General features: G+C 46.8%; 2 long non-coding RNA genes across 2 annotated transcripts; one reads left to right on the top strand and one right to left on the bottom strand.

The window, feature by feature from the left end:
- Positions 1–9835: 9835 nt before the first annotated feature.
- LOC308586633 lies at positions 9836–12203 on the top strand. The gene is made up of 2 exons (XR_014007984.1): positions 9836–9979; positions 11279–12203. It is a non-coding gene; the product is annotated as an uncharacterized lncRNA (long non-coding RNA).
- Positions 11892–17574, bottom strand: LOC308586617. The gene is made up of 2 exons (XR_014007962.1): positions 13609–17574; positions 11892–13308 (listed from the first exon to the last, which is right to left on the bottom strand). It is a non-coding gene; the product is annotated as an uncharacterized lncRNA (long non-coding RNA).
- Between the last annotated feature and the right edge of the window lie 445 nt (positions 17575–18019).

An 18019-nucleotide genomic window follows, 5' to 3' on the forward strand; every position in this document is an offset into this window, starting at 1 on the left:
GGTGACGAGCATCATGGTTTTATGCTGTCCAAAGTGTCCAGCTGTGGGGTTGTCATGGAGTTGTTTGAGTACCTTTCCCTGTAGGGTCTCCCCCGGTACATACAGTGCCCCCTTATAGTGCAGTACCCCTTCCTTCTCCTCAAACCCTCCTTGGGTTTCTCTTCCGTCTTGGAGTTCCCGGATTTTAGTTTGTGCGAACACGTCATTTCTAGTAAGTCCGGCCAGTTCTCGTTTCCCCACCAAGGTTCCCCCACACACCCATCGGTCCTCGGGGATCACGTGTCGTATCTCCAGCGGCCCCTCTCCTTCCCAGTACTCCGGCTTCCGGGAGAGAGCATCTGCTCTCACGTTTTCCTCTCCTGGCACGTATCGGATTTCGAAGGAAAACTTGGGGAACTCCTGTGCCCATCGAATCTGTCTCTGGTTGAGCACTCGTGCGGTCCTCCAGTATTCCAAGTTCTTGTGATCTGTACAAACCTGGATCTTGTGCTGCGCCCCTATTAGTAGGTGTCGCCATCGACGAAGCACCGCATAGATCACAAGCAGTTCGCGGTCATACACAGTATAGTTTTGCTCCGACTTGTTCAGCTTTCTTGAAAAAAAGGCACACGGTCTCCATTCCTGCTTGCTCCTCCCTGGCTGCAAAAGAACCACCCCAATGGCTCTGTCGGACGCGTCGGTCTCTAGCCTCATGGGTTTCTCCAGATCCACGTGCAGGAGCTGCTCTTCCGATGCGAACGCCTTCTTCAGGTTTTCAAAGGATTGCTGGGCCTCCTCTGTCCAGACGAACTTCCTTTTGCTACTGAGACAATCTTTGATGGGTGCTGTCAAGTGGGCGAAGTTCTTGATGAACTTCCTGTAGAAGTTGCTGAACCCTAGGAACCTCTGCACGTCCTTCCGGGTTTTGGGAGCCTTCCACTCCAGCACTGCCTGCACTTTGCTTGGGTCCATCGCTAAGCCTTTGTCTGACAACTTGTACCCCAGAAACTCGACTTCTCTGGCATGAAATTGACATTTTTCCAGCTTGACCCACAACTGGTGATTCTGCAGTCGTTTTAGCACTTCCCTGACATCTCTGACATATTGCTCCTCATTGTCCGAATAGATTAAGACATCGTCCAAGAAGGCTATGCAGTTCTTGTACAGCAGGGACCCCAACATGTGGTGCATGAAAGCTTGAAAACAGGCGGAGCCCGACTGTAATCCAAAAGGCATAATTAGGTACTCAAAGGCCCCCAGGGGTGTGAACATTGTGGTCTTCCATTCGTCCCCCTCCCTCATCCTAATCAAGTTGTATGCTCCCCTGAGATCAAGCTTGGTAAAAATTTTCCCCTGCCTCACCCGTGTTAAAATGTCGTCAATCCTGGGCATTGGGAAGGTCACTGGTTCCGACACCAAATTGACGGCCCTATAGTCCACAACGAGCCTGGGTTGATTAGTGTCCTTTTTTGTCCACAAAGAACACCGGACTGCCCCCTACCGCTTTGATTCTCTTATGAAGCCCCTTTTCAGGTTCTTGTCAATAAATTCCCACAACTCCTTCATCTCCCTGTCCGACATGGCATACAGTTTACCCACCGGTAGCTGCGCCCCAGGGAGCAAGTTGATTTGGCAGTCAAAGGGCCTATGGGGGGGTAGTCTATCTGCCTCCTTCTCACTGAAGACCTCCTGCAGGTCAGCATATTGTGGTGGCACCTCCCCTTTCGGCTCCACAGCTATCCCAGCCACCCTGGCCACTGTCATTCTTGGGGGTTTCTCCCCCTAGACAGTGTTGCAAGCAGTAAGCGGACCCAAAGGTGACCGTTCTCTGATGCCATGCCACCACTGGATCATGTTGTGCTAGACAGCTCATCCCTAATATTATTGGGGGCCCTGCCAGTGAGGCTACGTGAAAGGCGATAGTCTCTGTGTGCCTGGAAACCCTCATTCTCATTGGTGGGGTCTGGTGCGTCACTTCCCCTCCCAGAAGCTCCCTGCCATCAATGGTGGTTACTTGCAAGGGGAAATCCAGGGGCAGCAGGTGGAGCTGGTGCTCTAGTGCAAAGTCCTTGCTGAAGAAATTGCAGGAACTGCCTGAATCCAACAGCCCTTTCACCTTGACTGGGTGCCCATTTGGGAGTTCTAGCACCACTTCTATGGCTATAGCCGCCCTGGGGGGGGGGGTCTGGTTGGGGCACTTCTATTGGCTGCTGGCTTGGCTGCTGTGCCCGCTGAGTGGCAGCCAAGTGTTGGCGTTTCCCTGCTCCCGCCCCTTGACCACCTCCTCCTCAGCCCCTGCAGCTCCCACCATCCCTTGCCAGGCCTTTGTTTGCGGGCAGACCCTGGAAAAATGTCCTGGCTGCTGGCAGAGAAAACACTTCTTGGTGGTTTTCCCATCCTTTCCCTCCCTCTTGCGACCTTCACTGGAGTTTGAAACCTCCCGCGCGCGCGCCCCATCTATTTCCATTGGCTCCGCCGGCGGGGAAGGCTGCCTTGGTATTTCAGGAATGCGGTAGTCATGGTAACGTTGCTCTCTCCCTTCCCGCTTCTCCTGGGCCCGCGCTTCCTGCCTTACACCAATCGCACTGAAAAGGATATATCAAGAACTCTGGCCAAAAGTTTCAATATAAGGAATAATTCCTACTCAAGAGTTGAAATGAAAAACGTGTATATTCTGCTAAGAATAACAGTTTGAAGCTAGTAGTAAATTTAAACACAACGTGTAAGTACAATAGTTTTAAAGTAATGGTAAGTTTGGATACAACGTTTAAGTACAGAAATAATGTAGTTTCAAATATACAGTGATATAGTACAAAGGTACATGAAATACCAGTGCACAACAATTGTTTTATACAAGTCTCAATAGTAGTCAAAAAGAGTCCACATTATATAAAATCAGAAAGGGTTACTTCCGTGTTTCGCCACTCGCGCATGCGTAGAAGCGCTAAATCGTGTCAACATGATTCATGGTGTCAACATGACTGTGATGTGTTACAAGTCATTAACTCCAAGCCTCATAGCCATGCCTCAGAAAACACAAACCACCCCAGCTTTTCAGAGCTGGCTATCGTGGCTTTAATCTTTGTGCATTGCTACACCGTATAAAGCACTGACTTTTATATATCTATTTTCACTGCCAAATGTTGCAGGGGGCCATTTTCCGCAGTTTGGCGCTGCTTTAGAGTTAATTGGATGACGTCAGGTTTTCGGTTAGAGCGCCAAAGGCTCATTTTGTGGGGCGCTGTGAAACGTGCGGTTTTCACTGCTAAACACTGCACAGGCCATTTTGCCAGCGCTCGACGCAGGAATCCCTTTCCCATAATATCTTATACATTTTAGACAGCACTTTTACGTTATGCAACAGGTATCTCTCCAGTTGTGATATTTGGCAAAATCTTGATCCTGAGAGTTAGGGTTCCGAGGGCTTGTTTTGTGGGGTGCAGGAAAACATAGTGTTTTCACTGCCAAATGTTGCATGGGGCCTTGTTACAGCATATGGCTCTGCTTTGGAGTTAGTCGGACAACCCCTGATTTTTGGCGAAATCTTGAAACTACTGTTTAGTGTGCTGATGGCTCATTTTTTGGGGGGGGGGAGGAGCTGTGAAACGTATTTTTACAGGGGCTCTTCCTGGAGTTTGGCACCTCTTTGGAGTTAATCGGATAATGTCATATTTTTGGCGAAATCTTTACGCTGCAGGTAAGGGTGTTGAGGGCTCATATTGTGGGGCACCATGAAACGTAGTTTTTTCACTGCCAAATGTCACATGGGGCCTTCTCCAAGCATTTGGTGAAACATAGTGTTTCTCGACAAACGTTGCAGAGGCTTTCCCCCGCAGCTTAGCACCCTTTGTAATGATTCGGCTGACCTTGGATTTTTGGCGATATCTTAACCCAGCAGGTTAGGGCGCTGAGGGCTCATTTTGTGGGGTGCTGGGAAATGTAGTGTTTTCTTTTTTCCCCCCCAAGAAATTGTTGTTTTTTCACAAAAATTTAAACACACAGACAAATAGACAAACAAACATAAATCATAACCTTATTAAGACTAATCTAATTAACATTGTTAAGTGACTTCCTCGTATCCCCCTGGTTGGATTTCAGTGCATATCATTTTAACGGTTTTCCAAATCAATATTCTTATAAAATTAACTTAATCACTTAACATCTTTCTTACTTCCCAGTTCAGTATTAAACATATTAATTCATCACATATTACATATTTAAATCCTAAGCCTATCCGCTATATGCAAGCTTTTTCCAATTAATTTAACTTAACATATTTAACTAAATAGTCATTAAATTTCACCCATTCTTCCTGATACTCCTCCTCCTTCTGGTCAGGGACTCTTCCAGTCCGGTCGGCTAGCTCCGAAAAATCCATCATCTTCATCTGCCATTCCTCCACTGTAGGGACTTCTTGCGTTTTCCAATTCTTAGCTAACAAAATTCTTGCTGCAGTTGTGGCATACAAAAATTGATATTTTATTCTTGGTTTCTTCCCTTGTCAGATGAATCTGGAAATATATTTTTGCCATTCTTTGAAGCATCCAGCACGGCTTGTCTCTTGATTGAAATAAAAAAAGCATTCTTGGCCATACATTCATCTTAATCACTGACATTCTCCCCATGGGGTTAGAGAGGGCCGTGTTCTGAGGAGAAGGCTTGGCCTGGGCCGACTCCTCACCTGCTCTCTCTCTGGCCAGGGGCGCAGAGGGGCCTTCTGGGGGGAGAAGGGGGGCAGGTGGCGCTGGCCGCGTCTGCCCCGACACCTGTGTACAACCTGACGGTGTCGAGAATCCAGCTCGACATCAGTAAGAAAATCAGTCAGAAATCAGTCTCACACCAAGATGACTTGAAGAAAAAGCTTTGGCTTCAGCCGCAATGTTTATTGTGTGCAGTAAGAAATAAATCATCCTCTCTCCTCCAGCACTGCGCTTGCTCTGCCTGGTACTCAAAGGTACCAAATCAAAGGAATGTAACCTTGCTTTTGCCCACAGACAAAGAGAGTGTTATGCTACGTGAGCCAATCATTAGTCTAGCATGAGGTGTTCACGTGCTCATCATGCTCTTAGCAATATCTCGTGCTGTAAAATCACTCTGCAATAATAAGAACTCTGCTCATGCTCTTATGTACAAGCAATCATTTTCCCACATGCCCTCTTTTCTTGTTTATATTATAAGAGGAAATCTTAATCAGAATCGCATTCCCATTACCTAAGCGTTTATATTTTGCAACAGAAATTCCCCTTGTAACCCCTATGGTGGGCCTTGGTCGAAACCACCATGCAGTACATTGGGAAATCAAAAAAAAGCAAGCATTGAATACAACAGCACACCATAATAAAACCAACAATACATGCAATTACAATCAATAACATTTTTCTTAACCATAATCGATTAAGTAACCAAAAAAATAACCAATCCCATGGATCAAAACCTTCAGGTGGATTCAAAGGATTATGGGTTATCATTTGTTCCATATAATCAATAATAGCAGAAATATTGGTTGATTGATCAGTTATATACATACAATAATGAGAATGAATTAAGGCACAAATTCCACCTTTAGAGGCAAAGATTACATTTAAAGCATAAAAAGTTTATAAAGCAACTTCTCTCATTTCTGACTTTTTTTTGTTTTTTTGTTTTGTTTTTGTTAATTATTTTTAAAACAAAGATGATAGAATTAAAAACAAAGCTTCGGTCCAATTTGCCACAGAATAACCATAAATCAGATTGAAGCAAACATGTAGATTTACTGCTCTTTCTCATCCAGTCCAACCAAACATAAAAATCTCTACACGCAGCCTGTTGTTCATAAGTCATGTAAGTTGTGACATTATTAACTGAGACTTTTGGCCTATCACTCATAGTGGTAATAAAAAAAATAAGAAGATCCATTAACATACTCATAGGTCCAATTACAATATGGATAATGACCTAAAATTTTTTTGCTATTATGATTAAAACGAAAACAATAAGGCACTATTTTTACAAGCGATAAAAAAAAAAAACACAGGGAATAAACTTATGCGATTATCCTTCATATTATTGCTAATCTTATATGAAGCATTTACTGGAATGCTAGAATACCACCACCAAAAAAGGCTCAAAGCTTTTTAAAGTTTTTTTTTTAAAATCATTTTTCTCAGCAGCTAAAAAGCACTAGCCAAGCATATTTCGCTTCAAGCATATTCCGCTTGCTGTAACTAAAAAGATTGCAACAAGGTCGAGAACAGAGCCCATTGTCTTCTCAGGCCCTGTTAAAGAACCATATTACAACTTGCTTTCTGTCCGGGAACCATGCCAAAGCACAAAAATGAAACAACTGGAACACACTGAAACCTCACCCCCTCCCTTGCCAAGAGTCCACAATAGTTCCAAGACAGCCCTCTGTACATGCTCAGGGGAACACATCATAAGGCAGGACTCCTGAGGGAGGAGGAAAAAAAATATGGGGGGTAAAATCCAAGTGATGCCAATAAGGATGAGAATGGTAAATTAGTCCAAAGGCTGTTTCCGAGCAACCTGCGTGGTATTTCGTGGCTCGATTATTGGCATGTAAAAACCATAATCCAGAAGAAGTCACACAACCATTTCTGCAGATACAGGAGCCCATTTGCTGTAAATAAGTCTGATGTATTGCTCCTTGTACTGCTGAGTCAAAAATCCAAGCCCAATGAAACGTGGTGACACAGAGGCAGTGTCCACAGTGAGATGTACCTTAGAAAATGGAGCCAAAGAAGGCGTGTGGGTGACATCCATTTGCCAAATTGCCAGGGGATGCAGGCCTCTAGGGTTGACTGCATCAAAAGAAATGACTGTGATCTTGTCTGCTGGATCCTTATGTCCTTTAAGGGCAGAAAATAGTGGAGACAAAGTGGAGGTGGGCAGGTCCAAATAACTCTTTATCCAATTCAGCTGTCCAAGAATTTGTTGTAAATCCACCAATTTAAGATGATCAGGGAACTGTAGTTGAGGCGTGACTGGAATGGCAGCAGATGCTGTCAGCTTGTGTCCCAGGTACGTAATGGGTAAAGTCCGCTGGATTTTTTCTTTAGCCACTGTCAAGCCAACAGGTTTTATCCTTTGCAGGATTTTGGGACACGGCGGAAGACAAGGCCGTGGCTAAAAGATGAGCTTTGTGCATCTCAGTGCCCACTGACTGGCAGGCTGTAAGGATATCAGCAATGGCTATATTTGATGTTGTCATCAAAGGGCACAGTGCTTGCTTATGGTTCTCATTTACATTAGTGAACGCAAGCTGGCGTACAGTCAGGTCTTGTGCTGCCAGGTCCTGAACTTGCCGCTTGAAGGTATTATACAAGCGATCAACAAATTGTCCATAGGGCTCTGCAGGGCCCTGTCTGACGCTTCCCAATAGGCCACCGTGCTCATTCCTGTCATCAGGGACAGAGGCCAGAGCCTCTTGAGCGGCAGCGGTGGTGGCTGCCCAATACATAGGATCAAGGGCCAACTGTTGGGCAATAGGAAGAAAATTGCCTCCTCCCGTCAGCCCATCGAGGACATCGGTTTGGGTAAGCATGACGGGGGCTGGGAGTGCAGGAGCAATCACAGGAAAGAGATTTGGAGTATCAGAATCAAAAGGCAGCAACGGAGCAGCAGTACAAAGAGTCTCTTCTTGGAGAGGAGTGGAAATGGGGGGTGCTGAATGCGAAGAATGCAGGGGAGGGAGGACAGGAGCCTTTGGTAGGGCATATACAGCAGAAGAAGGCAATGCTGGATATAGCAATGGAAAGTCGGCAGGCAAAGAAACAGATGCAGCAGCCAAAAGAAGATTGGCTGGAGTCAAACTGGACATTGCTGTGTAAACTTCAGTCCAGGCATGTAAAACTCTGACATCAATCTGAGGATGGTTTTGGAAAAATTGTCCTATCTTTTCCCAGTCTTTTAAACTATAATTCCCATGCTGAGGAAACCAGGGACAGTGAATATCCAATGCTTCTATAAGAGACACGATATCAGCATCTGAGACAAGAAGGCTGTTGCTGGCCAAAAGAGATTTAAGGTCTTCAAAAAACTTTTTCTGTGGTGGAGAGAGAGACTGCCCCATAATGGCAAAAATAAGGGAGGGGTTGGGAGCACTCACCAGGGATCCACTAGGTGGATGAACGACGCGTCTGCAGCCCTTGCCGGGCGAGATAAGTGCTGATAAGTCCTTAACGTAGTCCAGAATCACATACACGGGGTACCAAGGGAGCACTCACCAGGGATCCACTAGGTGGATGAAAGACGTGTGGTGAGCGCTGAACGATGAGAAACAACGTGGAGTCCAAAGGTAGTCACACGGGGCACCAAATGTCGAGAATCCAGCTCGACATCAGTAAGAAAATCAGTCAGAAATCAGTCTCACACCAAGATGACTTGAAGAAAAAGCTTTGGCTTCAGCCGCAATGTTTATTGTGTGCAGTAAGAAATAAATCATCCTCTCTCCTCCAGCACTGCGCTTGCTCTGCCTGGTACTCAAAGGTACCAAATCAAAGGAATGTAACCTTGCTTTTGCCCACAGACAAAGAGAGTGTTATGCTACGTGAGCCAATCATTAGTCTAGCATGAGGTGTTCACGTGCTCATCATGCTCTTAGCAATATCTCGTGCTGTAAAATCACTCTGCAATAATAAGAACTCTGCTCATGCTCTTATGTACAAGCAATCATTTTCCCACATGACGGGGCGCAGAGGTGTCCGCAGTCTCACCTGGCGGGGGGGGGCAGCTCTTGGCTCCGCCTTCTCCCTCCACAGCCCCCCCCCCGCAGTTCCGCCCAGAACTCATGGGCCAGAAAGCTCCGATTCAGTGCATCCCATTTTGCAAGGGAGCAGCCCCCCTGCTAAAGTTAAGCAGATCTGAATCTGACCCTCGTCCCAGGGGAGACACCCCCCCCCCACATCACCTTGAGATGCATTGTGGAAGAAATGCAGGATATAAATCGGTTCACTAAATAAAATGGGTACATGTGCACAGCATGAGGAATCACTTGGCCAGCAGAGAGGGTGCAATCTGGGAGGGGAACAGATGTCCCAAATACAACATGGTACTTGTTCATCCTTTGTATGCCACTCTAACAATGGGAAATGTAGTGTTTTCACCACCAACCAAATGTTGCAGGGGCATTCTCTGGGTGTTTGGTGCTGCTTTGGAGTGAATCAGATGACATTGGACCTTTTGGAGAAATTGTGACCCTGTGGGTTAGGGCCTGAAGCCTCATTTGGGGGGGGGGCGCCATAAAACGTGGGGTTTTCACTGCCATGGATCACAAAACGGCTGCTGTTTTGTGCAAAGCTGGTAGATTGAGAAACTTGTATTTTATTTTTATTTTTAAAAAGATAAACTAAAGGTGTGTGCTTACAGGTAAACAGATACCAGTGTGCATGCCCATTCAGGCAAGAATCAAGAAAATACAGGTGGTCCCTCTTAACTGACATTCTTAACTGAACAGAACTGAAGGGAGGGGCTGGTTCTGGAGCAAAGCTGTTTAGATTGGGTTTGGGTGGATGCAAAGAGGATGCCTCCAACTTCTTGGGCTTTGCTTCTCAACTTATTCTGCCTTCTGGGACCCCCCAGCCCAAGACCAACCACCTCTTGGATAGGGGAGCATGCAGATATTTTGGGATGTGAGTGTGGGGCAGGATGACCGCGTATGAAAGCTCATTTGATCACAAGTGCCGGCCCCCCTTTTCTCTGCCATGGAGGCCCTGAACTGGCCAGCTCCTTGTTCAGCGCCTCCAAGGGAGAGAAAAGGGAACCTCAGTTACTCTTTGCCTTCTGAGGACAATGTCTCACTCCCAGAGCCCCAAGACTTATGGCTGCTGCTCTAACAGCCTCAGGATACCCAAGGGATCATGAGCAAAGCACACAAGCCCTGCCCGCCGGATATGAAGCACTCTCCTGAGAGAATTGGGGTTTTTTAATTGGCTGAACAGAGTTTCAGCCCTTGGGGAATTTGATTTCTTAAGCATACACCTTCCCCTTCCTTGTGTCCCTGGTGAGAAAAGCCAATCCTGCTCTCTTCCTTTGGTAATTTAATCAGAGGAAAGAACTCTTTCCATGGTCTAATAGATTTGCTGAATCATGAATTCTGTACATGCACAGAGGCTATACCTCTTGAAACCCCAAAGATGGGCAAGATGGGGCATTGCTCTCCACCTGGCTCCACCGGATATTGCTGATGGCCAATGAAAGCCCAAGCAGGGATTCCTAGTGGGGAGTGTTGCTGTGGTATATTGGAGGAGCAGGGCCAGGGGGCTAACTTGGACACCTGAGAACACAAAAAAGCAGCAGCAAAACAACGACATGTTTCCTTTTAAATGGACCTTCCTGCTGAGTGTAAAGCACAGATCCTCATTTTTAAAGGGAAAAGGGAGAGAAGGCTTCTCCCAAAGTGTTAGAAGGCCACAAATAATGTAACAATAGAACAAAACAAATGTGCCATTTCATGTGATACAGAATCCTATGTGCAAATCTGTTAGATTGAGAAATGTGTATTAAATAAGGGGGGGGGGAATTAAAAGTGTGTGCTTGCAGGTAAACAGATTGGAGATTTCCTGCAAGATCTTGTGAGATCTCATTGAAGTCTTGCAAGATGTCTAGGAGAGCAAAATATGTATTGAGATTTGGGAGAGATCTTGCATGCTCTTTCAGGGACCAAAGCCATCACTGCTGCAGCACCAAAGGCAGGTGGCTAAGGGGTGGTGAGTGTCCCACGGGGCGAAATGGGATGTACCCCCCCTCAAGCTCAGGATTCCAGAACTAACAACTGTCAGTTGGGAGGGCCGGAAGGCAAGGACCCACAGCCCAGGTGGGGCTCGCTAGCTTGGGGAGGAGGTGTGTGATTCCTCAGCTGGAGTAGATGCAGGACAGTTGAGGCTCACATGCCTCATCACCGCAGAAGCTATAACTGGAAAGCTGTCCTGGCCAGGCCTGTGTCCTTTGGCTCCAGTTGGGAGTGAAACGGATGACCTCTGATTTTTGGCGAAATATTTTTTTTAAAAAAAAATTTATGATTTTCAAGTTTATACATTTCAATAATTTTGCAGTCATTTTAACATTTCAAAACTTGACTTCCTTCCCCCTCTTTCTGCAGTTCCTTAAATTGAATCTTCATATCTTATGCATATCCAAATTACCTTAATTTCTTCATTTATGCATCTGCTTTAAATATATAATCTTATTAAACTGCAGGTTATTCCAATAATCCTGCCAATGTTCTTATCTGTTTACAGTTTGTAACTATTAATTAAACCATTTCCATTCTTTAATAAAAAGTTTGTTCTCTTGCTCCTAGAAACGGTCAGCATGCGACAGAGGCCACATCCTGGGAACGGCTTTGACTGGCCACCTAAACCAGGTGAGGGCAGCCAAGGAGTCTCAAATGCTCAGGAACTTCCCCCGTGTGCAAAGACAGGCTCCAGCAGATTGAGCGGACAAGACCAAGCGTGGGCCCAGTGGTCAAGAAGGTGGTTTCTGCAATGCTGTGGAGGGAAGTGAGGGGCAGATGGGGCTCATCCACCTAGAAAGAAAGCCCATCGAGGAGAAGGAAAACTCTGATCCTAATTTGCCTTGTGGGATATCTTTGGGAGCTGAAAAGGCTAAGGAGTAAACCCTACACAAATCTGGAGTGGAGTCCCTCAGGCGGTTGGATGGCGCCGTTTACAACCCCTTCTGACAACTCCTGCAGCCCAACTGGTGCCTAACTCTGCTTTCCTTGGAGACACATCTGCAAGGCCAAGAGAGGGAGTCTTGTCATCTGGGAAGCCCAGGACCTCCAGACACACTGCCCACACTTGCTCCCTGGAGAGGTCACTTTGGGACTGCTGACACCCTTGCTTGACTTTGGACCTCACCCCCGGAGGCACCTCCATTGCTTCTCAAGACAGACAAATGCCAACATTAAAAAGCTATTTGAAAGAATTTTATTTCATTCACAAAAGACAATCTGGCATGTGATTAGGACAGTGGTTTTCAGACAATGGGTGACACGTTTATTGATCCAGTTTGGAAGTCTCTGTCTTGTCTTCGCTCATGCACAGTTCCATCTAGGAGCAACAACAATGGAAGGAGCCAAACTGTCGGCTCCTGCAGCGAGACTCAGGATTTCCACTCATGCTCACAAACGTAGGAAAAGGCACCGCCTAGGATAAAAGGATGATCACAGAGTAGCATGTTTGTAAAGGAACTTGATTAGAATAATAATAATGATTTTTATTTTATTTTTCTATTTGGGCTTGTGGGGAAGGGGGGGACTGGGTCTTGGTGGGGAAGGAGATCTGTGCTGGAGCTGCTGGCCTCACTGCTGTCGCTGCCCGGAAGAGAAAAGATTTTTAATCTTTCCATTTATTATTATGTTGACAACCCGTCTTTCCTTCAAGGATCTTAAGGTGGCTTACGCTATTCTCCCTTTCTTTAATTATATTTACTTCCTCATTCCATTTCTCTTCCAATATCTCTTCCTCCTCCTCCTCCTCGCAGACCAGAGGGTGGATTTTAGGGGCACGACAGCAGGAGGCCAGCATCTCGCACAGCCTGCCACACTGGCCATTCTCTCTTTCAACAGCCTTTGAGAACAACTGAGTAGGCATCTAGAGTGTCAACTGAACAGGCATGTGGATCAGCTAGTCACTGGGCACAGTCTATTCTTTTGGAGGGGGCTTTCCCCAGTTTCCATTTATAAGAAGTTTGAAAGGTTGCCTCTTTATAAAGTCTGTTTCCTTGTGACGAGAGACCACACTGGAGACTCATAGTGTTTTTGAAATATATAAAGGTAAAGGGACCCCTGACCATTAGGTCCAATCGTGGCCGACTCTGGGGTTGCGGCGCTCATCTCGCTTTATTGGCAGACCGGTCATGTACAGCTTCCGGGTCATGTGGCCAGCATGACTAAGCTGCTTCTGAACCAGAGCAGCGCACGGAAACGCCCTTTACCTTCCCGCCGGAGCAGTACCTATTTATCTACTTGCACTTTGACGTGCTTTCGAACTGCTAGGTTGGCAGGAGCAGGGACTGAGCAACAGGAGTTCACTCCGTCGTGGGGATTTGAACCGCCGACCTTCTGATAGGCAAGTCCTAGGCTCTGTGGTTTAACCCACAGTGCCACCCGCATCCCTATTATTAATTTATTTAGATACTTGGGTTTTGGGCGAAGGGAGAACTGGGTCTTGGAGCGGGGTAGAGCTGTACTGGAGCTGCTGCCCTCACTGCTATCGCTGCCTGGAAGAGAAATGAAGAGAAAAAATTCTTAATTGATGACCCATCTTTCCTGCAAGGATCTCCAGGTGGCTTGCGTTATTCTCCCTTCCTCTCTTCCTCATCCCATCCCTGAACTCTTCTTGAATCAGGGAGCTGCCTCCCCCCATCCCAGTGATCCAGATTCTCTCTGGCCTCCCTGTTCCTCAAGAACAAAGATCACCATCTCTCACCATCTATATTGGCATCGGTGGCATCCATCCCCTGGTCGCTTGGTCTTACATAAATTGTTTTCACCTTCACTAAAGATTCCTTCTGATCTTCATAACCATCACTTCATTCTCCCATTTCTCTTCCAATATCTCTTCCTCCTCCTCGCAGACCAGGGGATGGATCTTTGGCACGTGACAGCAGGAGACCAGCAGCCCACACAGCCAATCTTTATAAACTAATCTAACCATGACTTGGTTCCCTACGTTTCTGAATCTTGAGGGATAGTAAAAGAAACAGAATACAGAAGGAATTAGGAATCCTACTTATACTTCATATGAAGAAAGTCTCTTCATTACACCAGAAAACGTATTTCCTTTCTCACAAACTACCTCCTCAAACTAAATATGCTCATCTTTAGTTTTATAGTCCCTCTCCTCTTTTGTCCAGTTCTGCCCCTCCTTTCGCCACTTTTCTTGATTCTCCAATTAGTCCAGCCGTTTCTCCCAGACCACGCTACGCCATCTTTGCCATCTTTATAGGTTCGTGTTTAATATAAGTTCAATATTAAAAGTGTTGCCTTCTCTTTTACCTTTGTTTTCCAGTAACTTCCACTCTTTTACCACAAACAGCACTGACAATCCAAGTCTTTTAACTCAGTCTCTTTCGCTGGGCTCACGCCACTTCAAAGTAAAAAACAAGTTAAGTCCTTGAATTCCGCTTCTTTTAATGGGCTGCTGCTGCTGCTGCAGAGTGAAATTTGAATCTGTCTTCCTTTTCTTACTGGTACTTGTTAGAGAAATCTTCGCTTATGGTTAAGTATAATGATTTCCAATATATTTAAGATAAAATCTCCCATTCTTTACTCTTTATGTGCTAGTCTTTTGGGTCTGTTTCTGAGCAGTTCACTTTGTATAAATAAGTCTCACAGACCCTCTTCTCCTCAAGCTCTCCTTGTTAGCTTAGTCCAGTAATTAAGGGGATGGAGAAAGTGAGAGATTTTGCTGCCGTTCTTACCGTTGGGGACTTGGAAGCTTGCTGCTGAGGATTGCTCATGTCCTTACGTCTAGGTACTCTTTGTTGACTCACCTCCTGGTTAGGACGTGGGCTTTGAAGGGTTCCTTTTTTGATGCTGCCGGACAATGTCAGCCCTGGGCCACGCCCAGAGCTTTTGGGGGGTCGTGTAGCCTCTGCGATGCCCCCAAAGTTCCCTCTAACAGCTGCTAGGCGCGGAGAACCCGCGAAGCACATCCACAACGGAGGGTGGAAAAACCGGTTTGGGAGGGGGATTTGGTCTGCGATCGGCTTTTTCTGTAGGGACACGGGTGGCCACAGAGCCTAGGGCTTGCTGATCAGAAGGTCAGCAGTTCGAATCCCCGCGATGGGGTGAACTCCCGCTGCTCGGTCCCAGCTCCTGCCAACCTAGCAGTTCGAAAGCACAAAGTGGAAGTAGATAAATACCGTATTTTTCGCTCTATAGGACGCACGTTTTCCCCTCCAAAAATTAAGGGGAAATGATCAAAGCAGCAGAAATAAGAGGTGATTGGATCCCTTTCTGAGCTCAAAGCATGGGTACCCCCAACAAAAATTTAAAATTCGGTTTTGTAATTTGGAACTAATGTGATTTGATTGGTTTGCTAATAAAAATTATTTTATTAAAAAACAAAAAAACAAAAATTAAGGGGAAATGTGTGTGCGTCCTATGGAGTGAATGCAGGCTGCGCAGCTAAGCCCAAAGCCAGAACAGGGAGAAGGAGTGCTGCACAGCGCTCCGTCTCACTGTTCTAGCTTGGGGATGGCTGCGCAAAGCCTCCGCAGGGCAGCGGGGTGAAGGCACCCTGCTGCCCTGCGGAGGCTTCAAAGGCCGCCCCCGAAGCCAGAACAGCGAGGCGGAGCACTGCGCAGAGCTCCGTCTCACTGTTCTAGCTTGGGGATGGCTGCGCAAAGCCTCCGCAGGGCAGCGGGGTGCCTTCACCCCTCTGCTCTGCGGAGGCTTCAAAGGCTGCACTCCGTTGGCTTCAGGCAGCTATCCGCAAGCTTTCGGAGCCTAGCAGGAGTTCCTGCTGCGCTCCGAAGGCTTCCGGATAGCCGCCTGAAGCCTGGAGAGCGAGAGGGGTCAGTGCACACCGATCCCTCTTGCTCTCCAGGCTCCGCTTCGCTGGAGAGGCGCTGCACAGTTTTCCCTCTCTGTGCAGCGCTCCTTCAGCGAAGCAGGAGGAGAAATGGAAGGGGCTCCGTTTCTACTGCCGCTTCGCTGAAGGGTCACTGAGCAGAGGGGGGAGAATTCCCCCCCCTGTTCTCCCCCTCCTATGGTCTGGTGCGTCTTATGGTCCGGTGCGTCCTATAAAGCGAAAATACGGTAGGTGCCGTTCTGGCGGGAAGGTAGCCAGCCTTTCCGTGCGCTGCTCTGGTTTCGCCAGAAGCGGCTTAGTCATCCTGGCCCCATGATCCGGAAGCTGTACGCCGGCTCCCTCAGCCTATAGAGCGAGATGAGCGCGCAACCCTGGAGTCGTCCGCGACTGGACCTAACGGTCAGGGGTACCTGTACCTTTACCTAGGCTTTTTCCAGATCTGCCTTACTGCCCTGTGTTTCTAAATCTTGAGGGAGAGCAAAAGAAGCAGAATGCAGCAAGAATTAGACATCCTACTTACACTCAAGAAGAAGAAATCCTCATTTTGCCAGAAAACATCATTACTTCTCACAAACCACCTCCTTTCTCCTGAACTATCCTCAGATAGTTGCTCTTCCCAAAGTCCTCAGCCAAGTCACTCAGCAGGGGGACGTGTCACAATGGAGGCCCTGACCCCGTTGCTTTAGCAACCTTGCTTAACAATGTGAATTGTTCCCCTTAACATTATTTTTTCAAATATATCTTCCAGTGGGTTTTTATTTTATTTATTTCGGAAAGATCTAGAGCTACCTTCATCCAGCACGGTGCATTTCTGGACAGGACAGGAAACCCCTTGCAAACACACACTTTTCAACATGGCGGTGTCACCAAGGAAAAACACTCCTGGCCTAGACTATGGCTGCTGTTTCTCAATTAATAGTAAAAAATGACCCTTCTCAACATCCTGCAATAATCTGTCCAGTATTAGGATGGACAGGAGCAGGACTTCACCCTTAGACCTCCTCATCCCCCTGTTTGTTTCTGTTTCTGCCCAGTGTCGTCTGCCAATCAACAGCTTTCCTTAGCTTGCAAGGAAGTGAAATGTTATGAGTTTCTTGGTGCCAGACTCCCCTTTGCCACGAGTTTCTGGGTGCCAGGCGCTGAACCCCTGGACACTGAACATCTGGGGAATTGATCTAAGCCATGTTTAAATGTACCCCAAGCTCTACATTTGATTGTTGGTTATTAAAAACTGATTGAAACCATTTTATTTCATTCACAAAAGAAATTTTGACATGTGATTATGATGACAGTTTATATAATAAAGGTGACACGTTTATTGATCCTTTTTGTAAGTTATTATTTGTCTAATGTATTTTTATATATATTAATCAGTAAGGGGGTGGGGTGGGAAGCAGTGTTGCATATGAAACTGGTGGATGGCTGTCATTAATCCAGATCCATTTCATAGAATCATAGAAACTTATAGCTAGAAGGGACACCAAGGGTCATCTAGTCCAACCCCCTGGGATGCAGGAATCTCAGCAAAAGCATCCATGGCAGACGGCCACCCAGCCTCTGCTTAGTAACCTCCAAGGAAGGAGAGTCCACCACCTCTCGTGGGAATCTGTTCCAGCGCCAAACAGCCCTTACTGTCAGAAAGTTTTTATGAATGTTTAGTTGGAATCTCCTTTCTTATAACTTGAATCCTTGGGTTCGAGGCCTACCGTCTAGAGCAGGAGAAGACAAGCTTGTTCCCTCTTCCATGTGACAGCCCTTCAGATATTTGAAGATGGCTGTCAGATCTCCTCTCAGTTTCCTCTTTTCCAGGCCAAACCTACCCAGCTCCTTCAAGGGTTTCTCTTCAATCTTAGTTTCCAGACCCTTGGTTGTCTTGGTTGCCCTCCTCTGCACACATCCCAGCTTGTCAACACCCTTCTTAAATGATGGTGCCCAGAACTGGACACAGGACTCCAGGTGTGGCCTGACCAAGGTAGGAGAGAGTAGGACTTGGACTTCGTTTCATCAGGACCCTGGACTTCCATAGATGCAACCGAGAACAGCGTGACCATTTTCTGCTGCTGCAAGATGCAACCTAGAACAGCGTGACCATTTTCTGCTGCTGCACATTCCTTGTGGCTGAGGCTCAGGGTAACGCCCCCGGGACCTTTCAGTTCATGGTGTCCATGGAGGCGCAGGTCAATTCTGTGTCCAGGGCAGCTGTTGACCAGCTTCATCTAGTACGCAGGCTGAGACCCTACCTGCCCACAGACTGTCTCACCAGAGTGGTGCATGCTCTAGTTATCTCTTGCTTGGACTACTGCAATGCGCTCTATGTGGGGCTACCTTTGAAGGTGACCCACAAACTACAAATAATCCAGAATGCGGCAGCTAGACTGGTGACTGGGAGTGGCCCCCGAGACCTACATTGGCTCCCAGTATGTTTCCGGGCACAATTCCAAGTGTTGGTGCTGATCTTTAAAGCCCTAAACGGCCTCAACCCAGTATACCTGAAGGAGCAT

Source organism: Podarcis bocagei, assembly GCF_964188305.1.
Source record: "Podarcis bocagei genome assembly, chromosome: 5".
In the NCBI taxonomy this organism is placed as follows: domain Eukaryota; kingdom Metazoa; phylum Chordata; class Lepidosauria; order Squamata; family Lacertidae; genus Podarcis; species Podarcis bocagei.